Source organism: Choloepus didactylus, chromosome 8 (genome assembly GCF_015220235.1).
Source record: "Choloepus didactylus isolate mChoDid1 chromosome 8, mChoDid1.pri, whole genome shotgun sequence".
NCBI lineage: Eukaryota > Metazoa > Chordata > Mammalia > Pilosa > Megalonychidae > Choloepus > Choloepus didactylus.
In genome coordinates this window covers 45,647,533-45,667,687 of record NC_051314.1, presented here as the reverse complement: position 1 = coordinate 45,667,687, position 20,155 = coordinate 45,647,533, and the positions used below count along the sequence as shown (strand labels likewise).

Here is a 20,155-nt window from a genome sequence, read left to right as displayed (position 1 = left end):
AAATTTTTCTCCTGGTTGTCAGGGGACTTTAGAAGCAACAGAGTAAAGAGAAAGAGAAGGAGATGTTTCTTTTGTATAAAGACATACTCAGAAAGAAACTTACTGTTATTAACTAAGGAAAATCTATTGCTTTCATTCATCTATTCATTTAACAAATAGTTTTAAATGTCTCTTGTGTATACAACACCGGGCTAAACCTCAGGAAATAGACCCAGACTCTGCCCTCTTTGAGTGTACAGTGTAGAAGGGAAGCCAGACAAATAAGAGTATTTATAAATTGTGATCCATTCTGTGACAGAAAGGGAATAGAAAGAAAACTAATATTTTTTCAATGCCTACTATGTTGTTATATAAATGAGTCAACAATGGCCTTTGTGCATTGGCTTTGTTTGCTGTTTACTTCTTCACAGCAGCCTGAGTCTATTAGAAAAATTGTGGTCATGCCAAACAAATTTTACACATTCAATTGTTTTAAAAATAGCCCAAATAAGCAACTTTTAGCCATTTAGAGCAAGCCTGCTTTGCATTCCCCGTGAAACTGCGCCCAGCTTTGCCCAGAATAGCTCAGCCCCGCTGTGTATTCTGAGTTGATAAGCTAGAACCCTGCACTTACAAGGCCACATGCGGCTTCAGTCTCTGGAGCTTTCTGTATCTGTCCCAGACGCTCCCCACTGTGCTGACTGAGACACCCAGATGCATAAGCCCACTAACCCCTTTCCATTTTCTTCTCCCCCAGGAATTTGGGAGTTTTCCAGTTGTCCTGCTTCCCATCTGATGGCTCCTTCCACACAGCTAGCCTCTGGAAGGTTTCCTGATGTGTGGGGGCCTCTCCTCAAACGCACACTTGCTGTGAAGCAGCCCCCAATAAATAGCTTGTACCTTACTGCCATCTAGTGGTCAAATCTTTCTCTTGGTTAACTGAAATCCTTGAATTCGAACTCACTACACTTGTGTACTCAGTTACAACAGTGAGTAAAGCAAGCTGCCTCCTTGCCCTCACAGAGTCGAGGAAGCAACACCAATCATACAAACATACAAATATGCAAACTAGCACAGTCCACAAAGAAAAAGTATGATGTGTCACAAGAGTACATGAATGTGGTACCTGACAGTATGTGGACTCAGGGAAGCCATTTCTCGGGAAATGATATTTGAGCTGAGAACCAAAAGACCATCAAGTTAACTAGTGAAGGGAGATGGAGGGTGGAAGGGGGTGGGAAGCAGGTCCAGACCAAGAGAACAGCTTTAGCAATGGAGGTAAACTTCACTGATCTAAAACCTGTCAGAGACTGAGTTCTAATCTAATATTTTGGAGCCAAAGTTTATGCTCATTCTTCTACACCTTAAAAAAGGAAAACCTAAAAGAGACTACAGAAAAAAAAATATATACTGATTCATTTGGGGAGAAACTGTTCCTAGCAGAATTCTACATGGAAATGGTTTTAGGTTGCCAGAGCTGCTATCACAATAATCACAAACTTAATTCTCACAAAATTAAAAAACAAGCATGTATTGTCTCATGGTTTTGAGGCTAGAAGTCCAAAGTCAGAAGTCCAAAGTCAGCAAGGCTTCTTCCTCCACAAAATCTGTAGCCTTCTAGTGCCAGCTGCTGGCAGTCGTTGGAGTTCCTTGGCTTGTGTTTCTGCCAAGTCTCATGGTGATGTCATCTCCATTCTCCAGGGTACTGCTGACTTCATCCTTCTGTGACTTCCTGTTGGTCTTTATAAAGTCTCCAGTCATGTGGATCAGGCCCACCCTGTTTCAGTTGGCCTCACCTTAACTAAAAATAACATCCGCAAGAGGTCTTATTTACAATGGGTTCACACCCACAGGGAGGTAGGATAAGAACTTGTGTTTGTAGAGATATCTAATTCAACCTACCACAGACACTGTTTTTCCCACTCACAACTATCAAAGTGTGGTTTAAAAAAAATCCCTCATTATGCATGTCCAGGAAACCAAAACATTCCATTAGCTGTGTTAGAGTAGTGCCCCAATCAGATGATTAACCTGCAGCAACTGAGCCTTAAAGACCTGGTGAGAAGAACAATAGTAAAAGTCTGAAGCCATGAAGCCAGAGGTATGTTAGGGGAACAGGTGGCCAAAAAAACGATAGCTTAAATAGCAGATCTAGAGTGCATTGTGAGGTAATTTAACTTGAACAAAGGCAATGCAATGTTTTAAGTTATGAGGCCTAGAAGCATGTAGCAGCAGGAGTAACAAAAGAAGCAGACATAGAGGACATTTTGTGGTGCAGGTTAGCAAGCCCTTGTACTTGGCAACCTAATGCTGAAGAAATTGTGGTAAATCTAAACATCACTGCAGACAACCTAAAAGTTCCAGCATTAACCAAAATAGATTACTTATTTACCAAATATTGACTGAGCTCACACTCTGTTCTAGGCCCTATTCTAGGTATTAGGAATATACAGTGTACAAAGCAAGTCCTTGCCTTCATTCTAGGGGAGAAGACAGATAAAAACCTGACAAATAAATCTTTCGTATGGCAGATGATAAGCGCTATGGAGGGAAAACACAAGATAAGAGGCTAGGAAATTCTAAGGGCAGGTAGTCATGTTTGCTTCAGTGATAATGTGGCATTTAAACAGAGGCCCTAAAGAAGTGAGGGAGCAGGCAAGAAGAATTTTTAGAGAAGAGACTTCCAGGGAGTAGAGAAGAAACAAGAAAGACCCTGATTCTAGAGCTCGCCTCTTAAGTGGACAAAACTAGAGAAAAGTAGTGAAAAATCCTAATAATGGCTTAGGTAGAGTTTCCTAAGTGCCAGGCTCTGTTCTAAGTGACTTATACAAATATACTCAATTAACTCACTTCAGCCTCACAACAAGCCTATAAAGTATGTGTAATTATCATCCCTATCTTACAGATCAGAAACAGAAGAAAAGAGAAGTTTAGCATCTTGTCCAAGGGGGCACAGTTCCTGTGAAGCATTGCTGGGATTTGGACCCAGCTATTCTGGCTCTGTATTTTGTTTCAATTCCTTCTTACATCATATCTCATCTGACCTTTTCTGTGGTCACATCTTCCCATGACCCTGTCTCTTCTGCCTCCCTCATCCACATTTAAGGAACTTTGTGATACGTTGAGCCCATCTGCATAATCCAGGATAATTTCCCTATTTTAAGATCAGATGATTAGCAACCTTGATCTCATCTGTAACCTTAATTCTCCTTTGTCATGCAACATAACATAGTTACACATTCCAGATAGTAGGACCTGGACTTCTTTGAGGGACCATTATTCTGCCTACCATAAGCTCCAAATCTGTCTCCTCAACCACTAGATTGCTCTACCCTTAAAAATTTGGCCAGAATGCAGGTGGTTTCTTTTAGGATTAGCCAGACTAAATTTCATATCCGCCATGTAATCCAGCGCACAAAGAAAATAATCGAAGCCAGACAAATTTGGGTTTCTGAAGTATGTTTTGAGTCGAGTCATAAACTCAGCAGGTATTGAGCTGAAATGGTAGGAGGCAAGGGTGTTACTCATTCAATTGACCTGGGATTTGAATCATATACAATTATTTGAAACCCAATTCCATTACTTCTATGCTGTAAAAAAAATGTGTAAATATCTTTAATAGAACAGAATCTAAATAACAGTACTTTCACTTTCGACTTAATTTAATCGTCTTGTCATTCATTGATCTAACTCATTTCTGGTAGCTGTTTCTCAATCCTTTTCTCTGCATTCGTTTGTTTCCTATTCTACTTAAGAAGCTCCAAATATTATTCTTTCTGTGATCTGTGTTTGTGCTCATCAAGAAATTTAACAGTTGAAAATTAAGAGTGTTTGTCTACCAGGATCATTTGCCTGAAGAGTGGACCATTTGCCTTTCTTTAAATGCATCTTGTACTTGGTCATATCTTGGTGGCCTTTACTCACTGTTCCCTCATGGCAAGTTCTACCCATCCTTCAAGGCCTGGCTTTGCTGTCTCCATGCTCTTAACAGTCCTTTGTTCCTTCTTTATGAGAGCACATGTTGCATTTTGTCATGACTTACTGTTAGTAGTAACTATTTTTATATTTCTGTATCTAATTTTATGTGTAATAGGATATGAGACATCAAATGATTTTTATAGGGAAACTAACTTTTTTAAATGCTCTTTGTTGAATTAATACAATGTTTTTAAAATTTTTAGGATATATAAAAATTCCTTTTTATAAGAAATATTTTCTAATACTCCATTACTTTCTTGAAATTAAAAACATAGATAAAATAGCTACCTACCTACACACAATTGTAAATAATCTGCCCAATGCTCAAACTTTGGCATTTGAGAACTAAAAATCATTTATAATAAAGCACAGTTTTCCTTCCCTATGTTAATGTTCAGTCGGGTTTACACTAAATGACATCATTAATTGGTCAGAGGTTGATAGCTGTATATGGAATCCCAGTGGATTCACAACCGCAGATACTGTCCCATACTATCTATGTTATATTTAATATTTCAGTATTAACTTTGGAGTTACCACTGTTTATTTTACTTCTGGAATGAAGAAATAACCCTTGGTAAATTTCTAAACAGAACAATGCGCAATTTTCTCTTGGTTTCTACAGTAGCTGCATCCCTATAAAATTCAGTTTACATTAAAATTGTTCAAAAAATCCTTTGTGCCTATATTTTAAATGGAGAGAGGTTCTAGCCTCAAATAATTGTGAGTTGTATCTGAAGGAATGACTATGTAAATGTTTAAAAGTCAAGCAGGATAAAAGGGAGTTATATTTTGCATGGGACTTTCTCCCACAGTGCAAGATTTCTAGCTCCCTTCTTTAAGCCCTCAAAATGCTAGCAGCACAATATATTTATGGCAATCAAAACCTACCCCATAAAATCTCAATTCCTGCCCCATTCTCTTCCAGAAGTTAGTATGATTTTTTAAAAGACCCCCACATCCCCTGACCCCAACCTATCGCTCCCAGCTTCGACCTGCAACTCAGTCCTCCAGCCTCATACTGATGTTAGATGCAAAAGCCTGTGCTTAAGTAAGAAATCCAGCCTCACTGGAGACATTCAAGCAAAGATTGGACAACTACTTTTCCAGAAAGGGAACTCATACGTCAGAAAAGGTGACTAATAAACATGTCAACAGAATATGGCTGCACAAATCCCAGAATCTGATTAGATAAAACAGTTTAAAGAATTTCTTACAACCCACAATAAACTTAACAGAAACCTGCTTTTTGGGCTGTGTTAAAGACTTCACAACAAGAGAAGTAAAACCTGAAGAGACACCTCTTCAGAATATTGCTTACAGAAATATTTAAAAAGGACACAAAGAATATCCATGAGATTTCAGGAATATCATATTCAGCAGAATGAAGCCCTGGCAGCCAAAGCATGACTCCTTGGCCAACCACGATAGAGAAGTCCTGATGGATGGACTTTCACTGAAAGATTGCACTGGAAATGAGGATTTATTGATTATAATCCACTGAAAGCATGTTAAACCAACTGTCATGAATGGCATTTGAAAGCCACTGGAGAAACAAAATTACTGTTTACCAAGAATAATCAAAATAAAAGTTCTTATTGTTCAGTAAAAATAATAAGATGCAGCATGTGTTGCAGCTTTAAGATTCAGCAGCTTGGTGAACTGAGCAGAAAAATAAATCATGTTTCTTCAACTGTGACTCTTAATTTTAAAGCAAAATATGTGTTCAATCATGTATGAGATAGAAAATATTTTTTATTACTATAGGTACAATAAATGGAATTATCACTGAGCAGTTGTTTTATACTATATGATACCATAGTATCTGACTGGACTTTGGGTACGTCAAAATGTTTTTCAATCAGGATCATCCTCCAAGCATTCCTGTTCATTCATGTCTGCCTCAAATTGCTGGTAAATACACAAGATTGTTACTTGCTAATCATTTCAATGCATTATCCTTTTCTAGCCTCCCTTCTTATGTGAGGATGAGCATTACACATTCTTACCCTAGTTACCTTTCCATGTATCTTCAGAAAACATCCCATATGCAACTAGCTTGGAAATGTTTAATAGTTGACCATTATGCTCTAGCATAGTCCAGGATTATTTTGTTCTTGTTATTTTGTATTTTGTTCAAAGGCTAAGTGTCAAACCTAATGATTTCAGGTCAGACCAACAAAATACAATTTACTCTCAGCCATGACAATTTTGTAGTGTTCAAACTTTTCTCTTGTGATCAGTGTAATTAAAAAGTGAACCAAAGTTAAAAAAAAAAAAGACCCCATATTAAGATTAAATTTACTCTGTGAGAAGCACCCATTCAACACCATTACCACCCAGAATATAACGCAAAATTTCCTTAATACTGGGGAAGTATTTGAAGATGGATCCCTTACTGTTTTCTGGGAACTAATTATTTAGATAATTGTTTAATGGACCATCAAGGCCTACTTTGAAAGAAAAAAAAAACCACAGTATTCCTATGGAGAAATAGAGAGTGGAGCAGAGCCCTAACTACAGCTTTCTAAATTATGTTCCAGAAAAAAAGGGAGAGAACTGGGTCCTTCTGTTGGGGAAGTATGGGGTTTGTAATGGGGCATGTTTTTTTCATTGTGGTGCCAGGTTTATCCTGACCTGCTAGTGAGTCAGAACTTGAGACTTTTAGATTTTTCCATCTCCAGGCTAACCACAGGAAAGAACTCCTCTGCTAAACCACCAGCTCACCAGCTGACTGAACAACTGGAGAGAAGGCAGAGGTAGGCCAGGCAATTCTGCTCTGAGCCCCACCTGGCTATCCCTGGGTACCACAAGGTATTGGAATGTCTATCTGCTTAAAAAGAGTTTCAGAACATCCAACAGGCAGGTGGGGTAGAATTTCCATACCTGCCTTTGGGGTGAGTGTGTTAAATTGAGTAAATTGAAACTCTGCTGATGGGATGTATTTAACAAATCCCCTTTCAAAAGGATTATAAAGTCTGTGGAGAGAGGAATGATGCTTTGTTAACTTTGTAAGCCTGCCACTACTACCACAACCACCACAAAATCCTAACACACAAAGGCAGAGTGCAAATTCCAAATGCATTTTTAAAAATTGGTTCTTTCCTATCTCCTTTTTTGTTATTTACTTTTCCTTTGCAATTAAATGGTGCTGCAGAGTGTGATTTTATAGCATTGTCTTTTCCTAATGTTCTAGAATTTTTTTAAATCTGTTTATTGCTTCTTCAAATACATGTTTACATAGTATGCAGCAAATAATAAAACCAGCTAATCAACTAACATGCAACCTGTGTGCATGTGCAGGTGTTACATTTTGAGCCCAAAATTGGTGCCTTAACAAACATTTGTTCAATTAGATTTAAATTCATTTTAATCATGATACAGTCATGTTTTCTACTTTTTTTCATATCTTCCATATATAGGATTGTTGGAGCTTTTGTTTCTAAGTGTTTTGCACAGTATTGTGTACATTCTGTAAATATTTTTGAGTACTCTGTAAATATTTTTGAGTAAATTAAGAAATGAAGAACTGAATGAGATGACTACTAATTCTTCGGTTAGTAGAGGTTCAGCAATGGACCCAATGTGATCTGCATTTAGCTCCTTCCTTGTCAACTCTGAAAGGCTTTTAACCATCACTGTAATTGTAGAAAATAATACTATTGGATTTTGAAGTTGAAAACCAAGTCTCTTTTTTTTTTTTTTTTTTCCTATACCTACTTGTGATTGTAGCTAGATCAAGGGCAACAACAAATGCACAGAACTCTTTTGGAGGATTGAGTGTGGTTTCCTGTGCCAAAAAATACATAAATAAATCAACACAACTGGGGGACCTAGGTCAGAAAGGAACACACAGAAACCTGCCTTACGTCTGTTTAGCAAATCTGAGCATCAATGCCTTGTGCATGCCTTGTCAGTGTGGGCAGCTTCTGCAGCTACAGAATTGCTGAAGTGCTGTATAATGGAAAATGTAGGCCCCGATGAACCCAAAGTAAACAACTATGAAACAGTGAGCTCTCGATAGGCCACAAGTATATTTAAGTAGAAAAACAGCATGCCACCATGCGATTACTTCAGCCAGCTGTGTGAATTTGCCTTGGGCTGAATCAGACCCTCCGCAGTGGCGGTTCCTCATTAGCGGAACTCAGGGTATACATCCTCTGGAGCCAAGAAAACGGGATGGCTGAGGAAGGCGCAAATCTGAATACCTGGATACTCTTTTGCAGGCAAACCACCTGGACTCAGTCAAACTCTAAACTTTGCTTGGTGAAAAGAACATAGCATAAATGCTAGGAATAAATGTCTAAATGATTTGTTTGTCCTTGCTCACTTGAATCAAAGAGCACTAAATCAGCCATCAACCCCAGAAAGTGATGTTTGTTGTTTGTATCCAGAGAAAAGTAAAACAGAGAAATTATTTACCATATAATAGCAATGCAGAAAAAATAAAATATCTTTGGCCCCTCTCTTACTTTGAGAACAGTCAACAAACATTTATTATTAATCTGCTTTGCTAGATATGCTCTAGGAGGTGTTATGGCTGCTTACTACATACCTCTGTAAAACTATCACTACGCTTAAAGAATTTATGTTCTAATAATATCATAAACAAATAAAAATTACATATGTATATGTGTATGTGAAGAGAAAAAGGGAGAGACAGAGGGAGAGAACATACGGAATATATGACAAGGTAATATAATAGGGTGTGCCAGTTTGAAATTGTTATGGACCCCGGAAGAGCAATGTTCTTTAATGCAATCTCATGGGGCCAGACCTACTAGTCTTGATTAGGGTGTGACCTTTTGATTGAAAGTTTCCATGGAGCTATGACCCACTCAACTGTGGGTGAGACCTTTTGATTAGATTATTTCCATGGAAGTGTGGACCCTGCCCATTCAGGGTGGGTCTTGATTAGTTCACTGGAATACTTAAGAGAGCTCAAGAGCTAATGCTGATACTTGGAGATGCTTGGAGATACAGACAGAAGGACGCTTGGAGATGCTAAACTAAGAGATGGAGCCCAGAGTTTTCCCTGGAGAAGCCAAGACATGACCCCCAGATGCTTAGAGAGAAACACCCTGGAAGAAAGAAACAAGGATGCACAAGAGCTGAGAGAGAAGAGTGAAGACAGAAGCCCATATTTTGGAGAAAGCCATTTTGAAACACAACCCAGGAGCAAAGGACCAGCAGATGCCAGCCACATGCCTCCCCAGCTGACAGAGGTGTTCCAGACACCATTGGCCTTCCTTCAGTGAAGGTCTCTTCATGATAATGCCTTAGTTTGGTCCCTTTTACGGCATTGGAACTGTAAATTTGTTAACTAATAAATCCCCTTTATAAAAGCCAGTCCATTTCTGGCATTTTGTATAACAGCATCTCTAGCAAACCAGAACATAGGGTAATGCCGTAAAGAGTGATTGGGAAAGGAATGGAGTTTGAAGGCAGGCTTCTTTTATTGGAGCTGTCACAGAAGACCTCTCTGGAGTGACAGCTGCACAATTCAGGTAATATACATTCATTCATTTATGAAACATGTACTCTGGGGCAGGAATTGTCCTAAACTGTTGGGCAATATCTGTGAACAAATAGACAAAAATCTTTACCATCACTAATTTCTAGTGATGGTGGGGAAGAGGGGTGAGAAACAAACAAAAAAATCACTAGTAGACATAATAAATAAGTAAATTAAGTAATATGCTAGAAGGTGATCTACACTATGAAAAAATGATGCAGATAAGGGGGATCAGCAGAACTTGTGGCAAGTTTAATTAAAATAATATGGTCAGGAGAGGCCCATTGAGAGGATAATATCTGAGGAAAGCCAAGAAGGAGGTAAAAGTTCTAGTCATGGTATATTTGGAGGTAGATTGTTCCAGGCAGAAGGAGCATCTAGTGCAAAGGCCTCTGGGTGATTTACCTGAAGTTTTTCAAAAACAGTAAGGAGGCCAGTTTGGCTAAAGTAGAGTTGAGGAAGGAAGAGTAGTAGGAGATAATGTCGGAGAGGCAATGGAAAGCCAGGGCAGGTAGGACCTTATCAGCCATCATCAGGTCTTTGAGCCAGTGATTGTGTCAAACTTTTTGCCTCACAAAATCAGTGCTTCTCTGGGAAGAAGGAAGGGTTAAAAGCATAAGATGCATCTGCTCAGAATGAAACCTCCTCCATCTTTCTCTTAAACCTCCAAACAAACTCCCACCCCAAATCACCCATCCCCACACCTTCCTAACTATACTGTTCTAGTTTGCTAATGCTGCGGAATGCAAAACACCAGAGATGGATTGGCTTTTATAAAAAGGGTGTTTATTTGGCTACACAGTTACAGTCTTAAGGCCATAAAGTGTCCAAGGTAACACATCAGTAATCAGGTACCTTCACTGGAGGATGGCCAATGGCATCTGGAAAACCTCTGTTAGCTGAGAAGGCATGTGGCTGGTGTCTGCTCCAAATTTCTGGTTTCAAAATGGCTTTCTCCCAGGACGTTCCTCTCTAGCAAGCTTGCTCCTCTTCAAAACGTCACTCACAGCTGCACTGAGTTCCTTCTCTTTGAGTCAGCTCATTTATATGGCTCCACTGATCAAGGCCCACCCTGAATGGGTGGGGCCATGCCTCCATGGGAATATCTCATCAGAGTCATCACCCACAGCTGGGTGGGGCACATTCCAAGCAAATCTAATCAGCACCAAAATGTCTGCCCCACAAGACTACATCAAAGATAATGGTGTTTGGGGGACACAATACATTCAAACTGGCACATATACCTATACCTGTGTGCACTCTTGGTGGAGAAAACCATTAGTCTAAATCAGTGGCTCATCACCCTGGCTCAGAATCAGTAGCACTGGTGGAGCTTACTAACTGCGCACATCTCAGAAGCCTGCTTGAACGACCCTGATTCAGATCCAGGTTAAGGCCCAGACCTCTCTTTTGATTAACAAACTCTCTGAGGTGATGCTGATGGGCAGCCAGGTATAGGATCCGCTGTTCTGGAGCCTAACTACTAAGTTTGAACTATGTGAACCAGCTGCATCAGCATTCACTGGGAGCTTATTAGAAATGCACAATCTCAGGCCTCTTCTGAGAACTATGGAGCCAGAATCTGTATTTTAACAGGCTCCTTGGGTGATTTGTAAATACATTCAAGAAACTGTCACTTCTTTTACACTCAGTCTGTGTAGGTATGCCCAAGGGCATCAAATCTGTTTCTTGTTATATGGAAGTAAATGTAGACTAAGGAAATAAAATAATCTCCTCCCCAACAGAAACTCCTCATGGGGCTTCTTGTGCAAATCTGTTCTACTTTCTCACTAGTATTTTTATAAGATGGAAACAATTTGTAAAATAGTATATGTGGCCAGAAATACATCATGCTAATTCTATGTAAATTAATATCATAATAGTGTAATTATTCGTTAATTCATTATTTAAATATTTTAAAAATTTTTCTCTGGAGCACTCATGAAATTGAAATTTTCTCTACTCCTTGCTTGGAAATATGAGTTGATTCTTCATATCTTTGAAATTTAAAAGTGATCAAATCCATAGAAGAATATTTGGGAGCAAGGGGTGGTAAATTACTCAGGTCTGGCAAACAACATTCTTTTTTTTCCATTTTGTTCTCTTTTTCTCTTTGTTTTTAATGAGTAGACATGAAGAGTATACTTATGTGTTCAGAATTTCTTTCTCCATCTGACATTTTTAAAGAATAAATAATAGCCAGTAAATAGAAATAACATACTTTTAATTACAAAACCAATTAAAAATAAAGTATTTTGGTTTTCTTCTTAGTAAGTATTTTTGCATTAAATACAGTGATATAACCAGCAAAAATAATAAACCTGAAAACCATATATAATTATGCTCATAATTTCAACAACTGCCAGAGTAATACCACACAAACCCCAGCATCACCATTAAGGGACAAAGTATAAATATCAGAATATTTTCTCTTTAAGTTTATGGCAAAGAAGAATTTATAATTCTGGTTCAAGCAATCCTTCTAAAATTGAACATTTTGCAGAAACAGCAACCTGTAATATTGACTGTGGTTGCCAATGAATTGAAACCATTTACAATGACATACATTTGTTTATGAACTGACAGCTAGTTAAAAAACTGGTTAATTTAATATCTAGTTTTGAAGCTGAAGGTGTTTCTTCCACATTAAGAGTCCATGTTTTATGAAGTGGATAAAAATCCATTTGAAAAGAGAAAAGGTTGATTTGTAAAATGAACTTTAGCCTAATTTGATATGGTATACTACAGACTGTATACACTCATTGTTAGAGTCCACTCTAATGATGAGAGATCATTAGCTGAACCACAAATCAAAAGACTAAGTGGTTAGTTCAGGAAAAGAAAGTAAAACAGTTTTGGGAAACCCCAAAATGCTGTCACAAGTTTTAAAAACTGGCTCACATCTTTGAAATCCAAACTTGTCTTAAAAAACTTTGTCAGATAAAATATACTGAATGTAAACAAAGTTATTTAAAAACAATTCATTGATTTTCATACTTTTTTAGGATAAATTTATGTACAATATTTAATTTAAGTCTCACCAAAGTTCCATGAGTTCCAAAGGACAAAATGTTAGGGTCACTCCTCAGAAATCACATACTTTTTAGCTTTTTTTTTTACTCATCAGCCATCTAAATATGCACATCCATGAAATAACTCTCTTCACCAGCTCCTTCTACCCTGTCCAAAGACCCAGTGGTGTAAGGGGCATGGAAGGATGATGAGAATGCATAGAATCTCTAATTTGATTCATTGGCATACTTTGTATTCAAAAAGAAATGACTTTTTAAGACTAAAGAAATTTTTTCATTGTAGTTCATCTAAATTACTTCTATTTTAGCAAAAGTTGTCAGTCTACACTGCAGTTATGATAGCAGAAATTCAGAATAACATCAACACTTTTCAATAGGTTTTAAAGTAGTTTGTATAATTCAGGCCCCCCCAAAACTAACTTTTACCTGGTAAAAGGAAAATGTGGGCGAATTGCATGGGAGTTGGAAGGGTAAGGACTTTACTAAATACTACCTTCTTCTACTTAGCAATTCTAAACTAAAACCAAGATATTACCCTCAATTTCTTTTTCAAAAGTGATGTCATTGCAAAAACACAAATATATGAGCCTAAGTCACTGACAATCAAGAGCCTGTCATCTTGAGCCCTGAAACCCAGAGGTACCAGTCTCGCCAAGAACATCAACCAGCTTCATTCCTCTACCCCATAATATCGACATTCCTTTTCAGAATGAAGAAGTTAGAATGGTCATTGCCCAGATATCCATGAAGATTGAGAGAATGATCAAATGAGAGGGAGGAGTTGTAACTGAGAAGTCAGGATTTATTTAACAAATGATTTTTACTTCTGACTCATTATATAGTATTCTTTTTAGTTTCTAGTGTATTAGAATAGCCAGAAGGAAATACCTGAAATTGTTGAACTGCAATCCAGTAGCCTTGATCTTTGATAATGATTGTATAACTATATAGTATTCATCTTGTGACCTGTGACTATAAAAACTTTGTGACTGACACCCCCTTTATCCATTGTATGGGTAGATGAGTAATAAAATAAAGACATTCATTAATAATAATAGTAATAATAATATACTAATAGGTTGGGAATATGAGGAAAAAATACCCCTATGTAAACTATGGACAATAGTTAATAGTACTACTTTAATAATCTTTCATCAATTGTAACAAATGTAACTACTGATAAAAAAAAATAGAATTACCACAAAAGTGTTATTACCAATTTTAACGAATTGCCCTCACCAATGCAAGTGTTGGTAGTGGAGAGGTATATGAGAATTCTGAATTTTGTGCATGATTGTTCTGTAAACCCACAACTTCTCTAATAATTTTTTTTAAAAAGAGCGTATCATCTGGGGGAGGGGGAGGAGTCTTAAAGGAAGTTTAAACAAATATTTTTAAAAATAATTTTCAAGGAAACTAACTTCTTCATTGTGCAAATAGTGATGCACATTGTATTGTCCTATTCAAGTAGTTCCTAAACTTGTCCACACATTAGTGTTACCCATGTTTTGTAATAAAATACAGAATTCACAAGCTAATCCCTGGAAATTCTGATGCAATGGAACTCCACAAGTGAAATTTTTTTTAATGCCCCAATATACTGAAATGGGGCTAGTCTAGAGATGAAGATTTGAGATCTATGGAAAACCTGCAAATGTAGTCATGTTAAAGCATTAAGAGACAATAAACTAAAAAGTAAGTAACATGTAATGATTACCTAAAAGTCTCCAATATTGTATTTGAATGCTCTACTACTTGAAGATTTAGACAAAATTAGACTCTGTGTTTTTCTAAGTCTATTAAATCTAACTTGCCTTGGGCTATTTATTATCTCAGAGATCAACCATATCGACCACTAAGTACAACTGGGCCTTCATGCCAGTGTCCTGTGGTAAGCAGAATGATTTCAGGCAAGAAGAAACCATAAGTAAAGGTCTCTGTAGTTCTAAAGTTCCACACTCCATTATGTCATGCTTATTATACCAGCCTTTGCTATGAGATTGCTCCAACTATGGTTATTTCAAGAGTCTGCTTATGAAAATACGTGGAATATGACTCCCGGGGAGGAATGTAGACCCGGCATCGTGAGGCGGAGAACATCTTCTTGACCAAAAGGGGGATGTGAAAGGAAATGAAATAAGCTTCAGTGGCAGACAGATTCCAAAAGGAGCCGAGAGGTCACTCTGGTGGGCACTCTTACACACACTTTAGACAACCCTTTTTAGGTTCTAAAGAATTGGGGTAGCTGGTGGTGGATACCTTAAACTATCAAACTACAACCCAGAACCCATGAATCTCAAAGACAATTGTATAAAAATGTAGCTTATGAGTGGTAACAATGGGATTGGGAAAGCCATAAGGACCACACTCCACTTTGTCTAGTTTATGGATGGATGAGTAGAAAAATAGGGGAAGGAAACAAACAAACAAACAGACAAAGGTACCCAGTGTTCTTTTTTACTTCAATTGCTCTTTTTCACTTTAATTATTATTATTGTTGTTTTTGTGTGTGTGCTAGTGAAGGTGTCAGGGATTGATTTAGGTGATGAATGTACAACTATGTAATGGTACTGTGAACAATCGAAAGTACGATTTGTTTTGTATGACTGCATGATATGTGAATATATCTCAATAAAATGAAGATAAAAAAAGAGTCTGCTTATGAAAATAAAGGAATAAAGTACTTTGATGTACAGATTGTTGGGCTGTTTAGAAGAATCTTCTAAATAATTTTCCAGATTATTTTCTAGTTGATGAGATTATAAGTGATTTCATTTACTTTAAAAATTTGTCACTGCTTTCCAAATTTCTGTGACGTACATGAATTACTTACATAATCAGAAAAAAAATTTTTTAAATACACCAAGTAAGAATGTTAAGTAAATTGTGTGAATATTATTATAAAGATCAAGGATATCAACACTGATTGTCTTCCTCAGATGACAAGGCAATCCATCAAGTTATTAATTTGTGGATTTTATTTCCCATTAATAGTTTTCCTTCTCCTTTGTCATGGAATGGCTTTGGACTCCCCTGCTTCAGATACAAGCAAAAATTGCTCATAGCCAGTCTACCCTCCTTTGCTCTCATCCAGAAATTTGTGTTCATTGAGGATACAGAGGCTGAGGATTAGGGGGAGAAAGGAAGCTAGATAAGTGTCTTGGAGGGTTGGCGAGAGTAAGCCAAAGGCTAAGGTGGACATAAGAAGGCAGGATTCTTTAGTTCCAGGTGCTTCTCAGCCTGCCCAGGCAAACAGCATTTGGTAAATGAAATACTATGTGCATCTGAGTTAGTGGAGTATGATATATGGTTTCTACACCATTTTCTCTCCTCAATTACTAGTTAAAGCTTATTTCATATGTTTATACTCTCTAGGATAATACTTCTCACAGTAAATGATACAGATCTCATGCATCAAGATTAAAGAAAATGCTGTTCATGGAGTTCCTTCTCAGACCTACTAAATCAGAATTTCTGGGGGTAGGTCTTAGGAATCTATAATGTAAACAAGTTGCTGAGTAATTTGTATCACAGTGAAGTTTGAGAACTATTGTAATAAAGGCATAAAGCAATGCTTATTAAAGATATTTATATTCAGAAATTAACATTTATCATAACATCACCACATCTAATTTTAATTCTAGGGGCAAACTTTTCATCCTTTCTTCTGACTAAGAGGAAGTTCTCTCTTGTCCTCAATAAGAAGGGAAAACAGGGATAATGTATTGAGTATATGACTTAGAGAACAGTCCCCTTCCTTCCCGAATTCTTGAACCATTGGGAAACTAATTGCTATGCACAGCAGGATAATAAATCCTTATCTTACTCTATTCACTTATATCCACTTGAGTCTTTCTAATCTAAGGTGGGTAAATGTGGCATTTTTTTTCTTCAGACAGGACTTTTTGCAGAATTGCCTACTGATAAGGGGCAGATGAATTGGATCCTTGGAAAAGGTACAACAATTAGCTCTATTTCTCATGGACCCATAGAGCTCTGGGTTGGTTTTGGAATCAGGAGGAACACAGGGGTGACTGGTAACACTGCAGAGTCTACATGGTAGGCAAAAGTACCCCGTAGAATATCGTGTATTTATTATGAATCTGGACAATGCTAACTCTAAATTATTATCTTCCATGTGTGTGGGTATATAAATATGTACACATTTTACAATAATTACCCACTAACAGCCACATATATTGGCTATATCCCAGTGAAGAGATCTCAGAGGGTACTGAAAGTTGGGGTGTCAAAATCTAGTGCAGAACCCATGATCTTCACCTCAAGTCCCAAGTATCATCCAGAACAGCACTGTTAAAGCCTCCCCCTCCCCCATACTCTCTCTGCAAAGTTTATTCTAAACAGAATAATTTAGACCTGTGATATTTACTTAGGTGCATTTATTGAATCGCCTGGAATGAATGAACAGAGGGGAAGAGGAACTTAGCTGAGTTCTTAGCTGAGAATGGACTCTGTAATTATGAGTGGAGTGGAAATTGTTGCTGTGGACACCTAAGGAAAGGGTCACTAAGGAAATAGAAAGAAGAGTAGGCCTTGGCATAGGGGAGCATGAGTAGGAACTGGGGATCTGTCCACAAGGGAGTAGATTTTTCTGAAAAAGTCTTGGTTAAATAATCTACTATAGCATGGAAATTTCCCTAACACTCACCAAGGAGAGACATTCTTTCCCTTATTCTCAAGAGGAATAGGTGGTATTTGGAATGTTTGACTGTTGACAACTGCCCTTAATACCTGTGTGAACTTTCACACTAACACACACACAAAAAGATAAATTAACCACAATGCAATAGGTGCAACAGGAAACGTTTGCTTGCTATTTTAATGTTTTTAGAGAATAGAGGGGGACCACCTGTTCATTGAACCACCTCAAATTAAGTGATACAATTATGATTACCTGTTACCACAACCCATTGTATCTGTCCAAGATTAAGTAATAAAAGTGGTCAAAACATCTCTCTACTTCACATCAGTCACTTGGGAAGCAAAACTGTCCATGGGAAGCTCAGAACTACTAACCTTTTTGGCGATGGAGAAGGAACAAAAGGAGGGGGGGAGAACTCATTGTAATGAGGAGAAGGCTGAAATCTGTGTGGATAAACCTGAATGGATTTAATACTCCTTGGGGATAAAGAATAAAGGGACAGAGTGGATTGGTCTCTGCCCTGGTGTAAACTTTGCTTGTTACAGAAGAACCAAATTAAAATTAAAAGATGTGCAAGATTTGCTTTTAAATACTTCAGAAACAAATGTTGAGGAATAGATTAAACAAGATTGGTTTATTATATATTTTTTCTTTCTGTACAAGTTTGAAAATTTCATAATAAAAAAATTTAATAAGGTTTCAGCCCATACAATAATATCAGCTTTGATTTTAACCAGCTCTAAAACAGTGACCCTTGAAAAGTTCTTTTGTTTCCACCTTGAACTTCTTATCCATGATGGATGCACTTAATAGCCAGCAAAATGAGGGAAGAAATAGGGGAGAGAGGACAGTAATAATATTTAGGGTACAGAAAGGACACATCATTAAATTATATTGATACCAATTAAATAGAATAAATTTTTTAAGAACACAGGTTTTTCCATTAAATGTGGAATGGTGGTTGTTAGGAGTTAAATTGTGTCTCCCAAAATATGTTGGCATCCTAACCCCCAATACCTGTGAACATACACTAACTGGGAAATAGCATTTTTGCAGCTATGTTCAATTTAAGATGAGGTCACACTGAATTAGGTTGGTTCCTAACCCAATATGACTGGCATCCTTATAAGAAGAGGAGGGCATAGAGGAGAAGACCTTGAGAAGACAGAGGCAGAAACTGGAGTGATGCATCTACAAGTCAAGGAATGCCTAGAATTACCAGCAAACATTAGAAACTAGAAGAGGCAAGAGAGGGTCCTCCCCTACAGGTTTTGTAGAGAACATAATCCTGCTGATATCTGGATTTTTAATTTCTTTCTTCTAGAAAGATGAGACAATAAATTGCTGTTGTTTCAAGCCACCTAGTTTGTGGTGTTTTGTTTTGACAGTCCTAGGGAACTAAAAGAGTGGTTCAAGCCAAATTTAATTCATCTTAAAGGACAAGGTAACCCAAGGAACAAGATGACTTAGATATCCAAGGGTTTATAACATTGGTTATATATTTTATGGAAGTTGACTCATTTCATCATGCGAAAAATATCTAGTAGGGTGCAAAAGCGAGAAGCAAAGAGAAAGATGGACTAGTCTGGGGTTTTGCTTATTGGTAAAGCTGCAAATGAGACAATGGCAGGGAGGATGATGAGAAAGAGTTGGATAGGAAATATTTGTTTGTCATAATGTTTACATTAGTCATGCTGAATGTAATAATTACCTTATATTATTCTAATGACTAAAACTGATTTTCTCACCATTGGATTAAATGATTATTCTTATTTATGAAAGCAAATACAAAATTCTGGGTATTGAATATCAATTAATACAGTTACATATTATATCACAGTGCTCTAAATCGCACTTGTAACAATGCCTGTTTCTCAGAAATTGAAAGCATTATAGAAGGAAAAACAATTTATTATCTGTGGTGGTTTCAAGCTGTATGTACCCCAGAAAAACATGTTCTTAAATCTAATCCATTCCTCTGGGTGTGAACCTATTGTAAGTAGGACCTTTTGATGAGGTTATTTCAGTTAAGGTGTGTCCCACCTCAGTCCAGATGAGTTTTAATCCTATTACTGAAGTCCTTTATAAGAGAATGAAATTCAGAAAAAGAGAAAAAGCCACAGAAGCAAGAAGCTAAAATCAACAAACCCAGAGGAGAAGGGAGAGACCAGAGGACACTGCCATGAAGGAGATGGATGAAGCAGAAGGAATAAGCACAGAAGTCAGCAGAGATCAATGTTTGTTTGTTTTCTAAAATAATGCAAAGATTTCCTAGTCCCAGGAATCCTCAGAGATAGACCACATGAATGTCAGAAATACTGAAAAGTGAGTCTTGCATTAGGTGGGAGTTTAGTAGTAATTTCTAAAATTACTTTTAATGCTGCAATTTTGCAATTCTGTGAACCATCAGGTAGCAGCTAAGGGGTGGGTGTTTTGCACCTTTATGGGATTGTTATTAAATTAACTAAAATGTAGTAGAATAATACTGGTAATAGTATTGTTAGCTAACATTAGCACTTACATTGAAGCATTGTATGAGCCTGTATGATTTCCTCATAAAACATTCACAATGGAGGTATTATTCAATAATTCTTTCCACACTTTTAATTGTTTTCAAATGATATGAAAACAATCAACAAAATACCAACATACATAGATTATTTATTATATGCAAGAGCTTATGCTATGTATGTACTTTGAGGCACACAAAAGAGTATAATATATATATTCCCTGATTGTAAAGATATTGCAACCTGGCCATAGAGTCCCTTAACCCAACCATTCAATACATCAGCAAGCCTGAAGGTTCTAAATCTATCTAGTTCTTTTCATTTACACTACAGTCACACTGACAAAGCAATCATCATCCCTCAGGACATGCCTGCTCACTCACACTTCTACCACCAAGCCAATTTACACTCCCCACCCTCTTGTCACCAATCCAATTTACACTCAGAATATACTTTTTAAGATGTAAATCGGATCATG

The 20,155-nt window shown here is 37.3% G+C and overlaps 1 pseudogene; it reads left to right on the top strand.

The window, feature by feature from the left end:
- Window positions 1–5,118: 5,118 nt before the first annotated feature.
- On the top strand, window positions 5,119–5,388 carry LOC119543468 (annotated as a pseudogene).
- The last annotated feature ends 14,767 nt before the right edge of the window (window positions 5,389–20,155 follow it).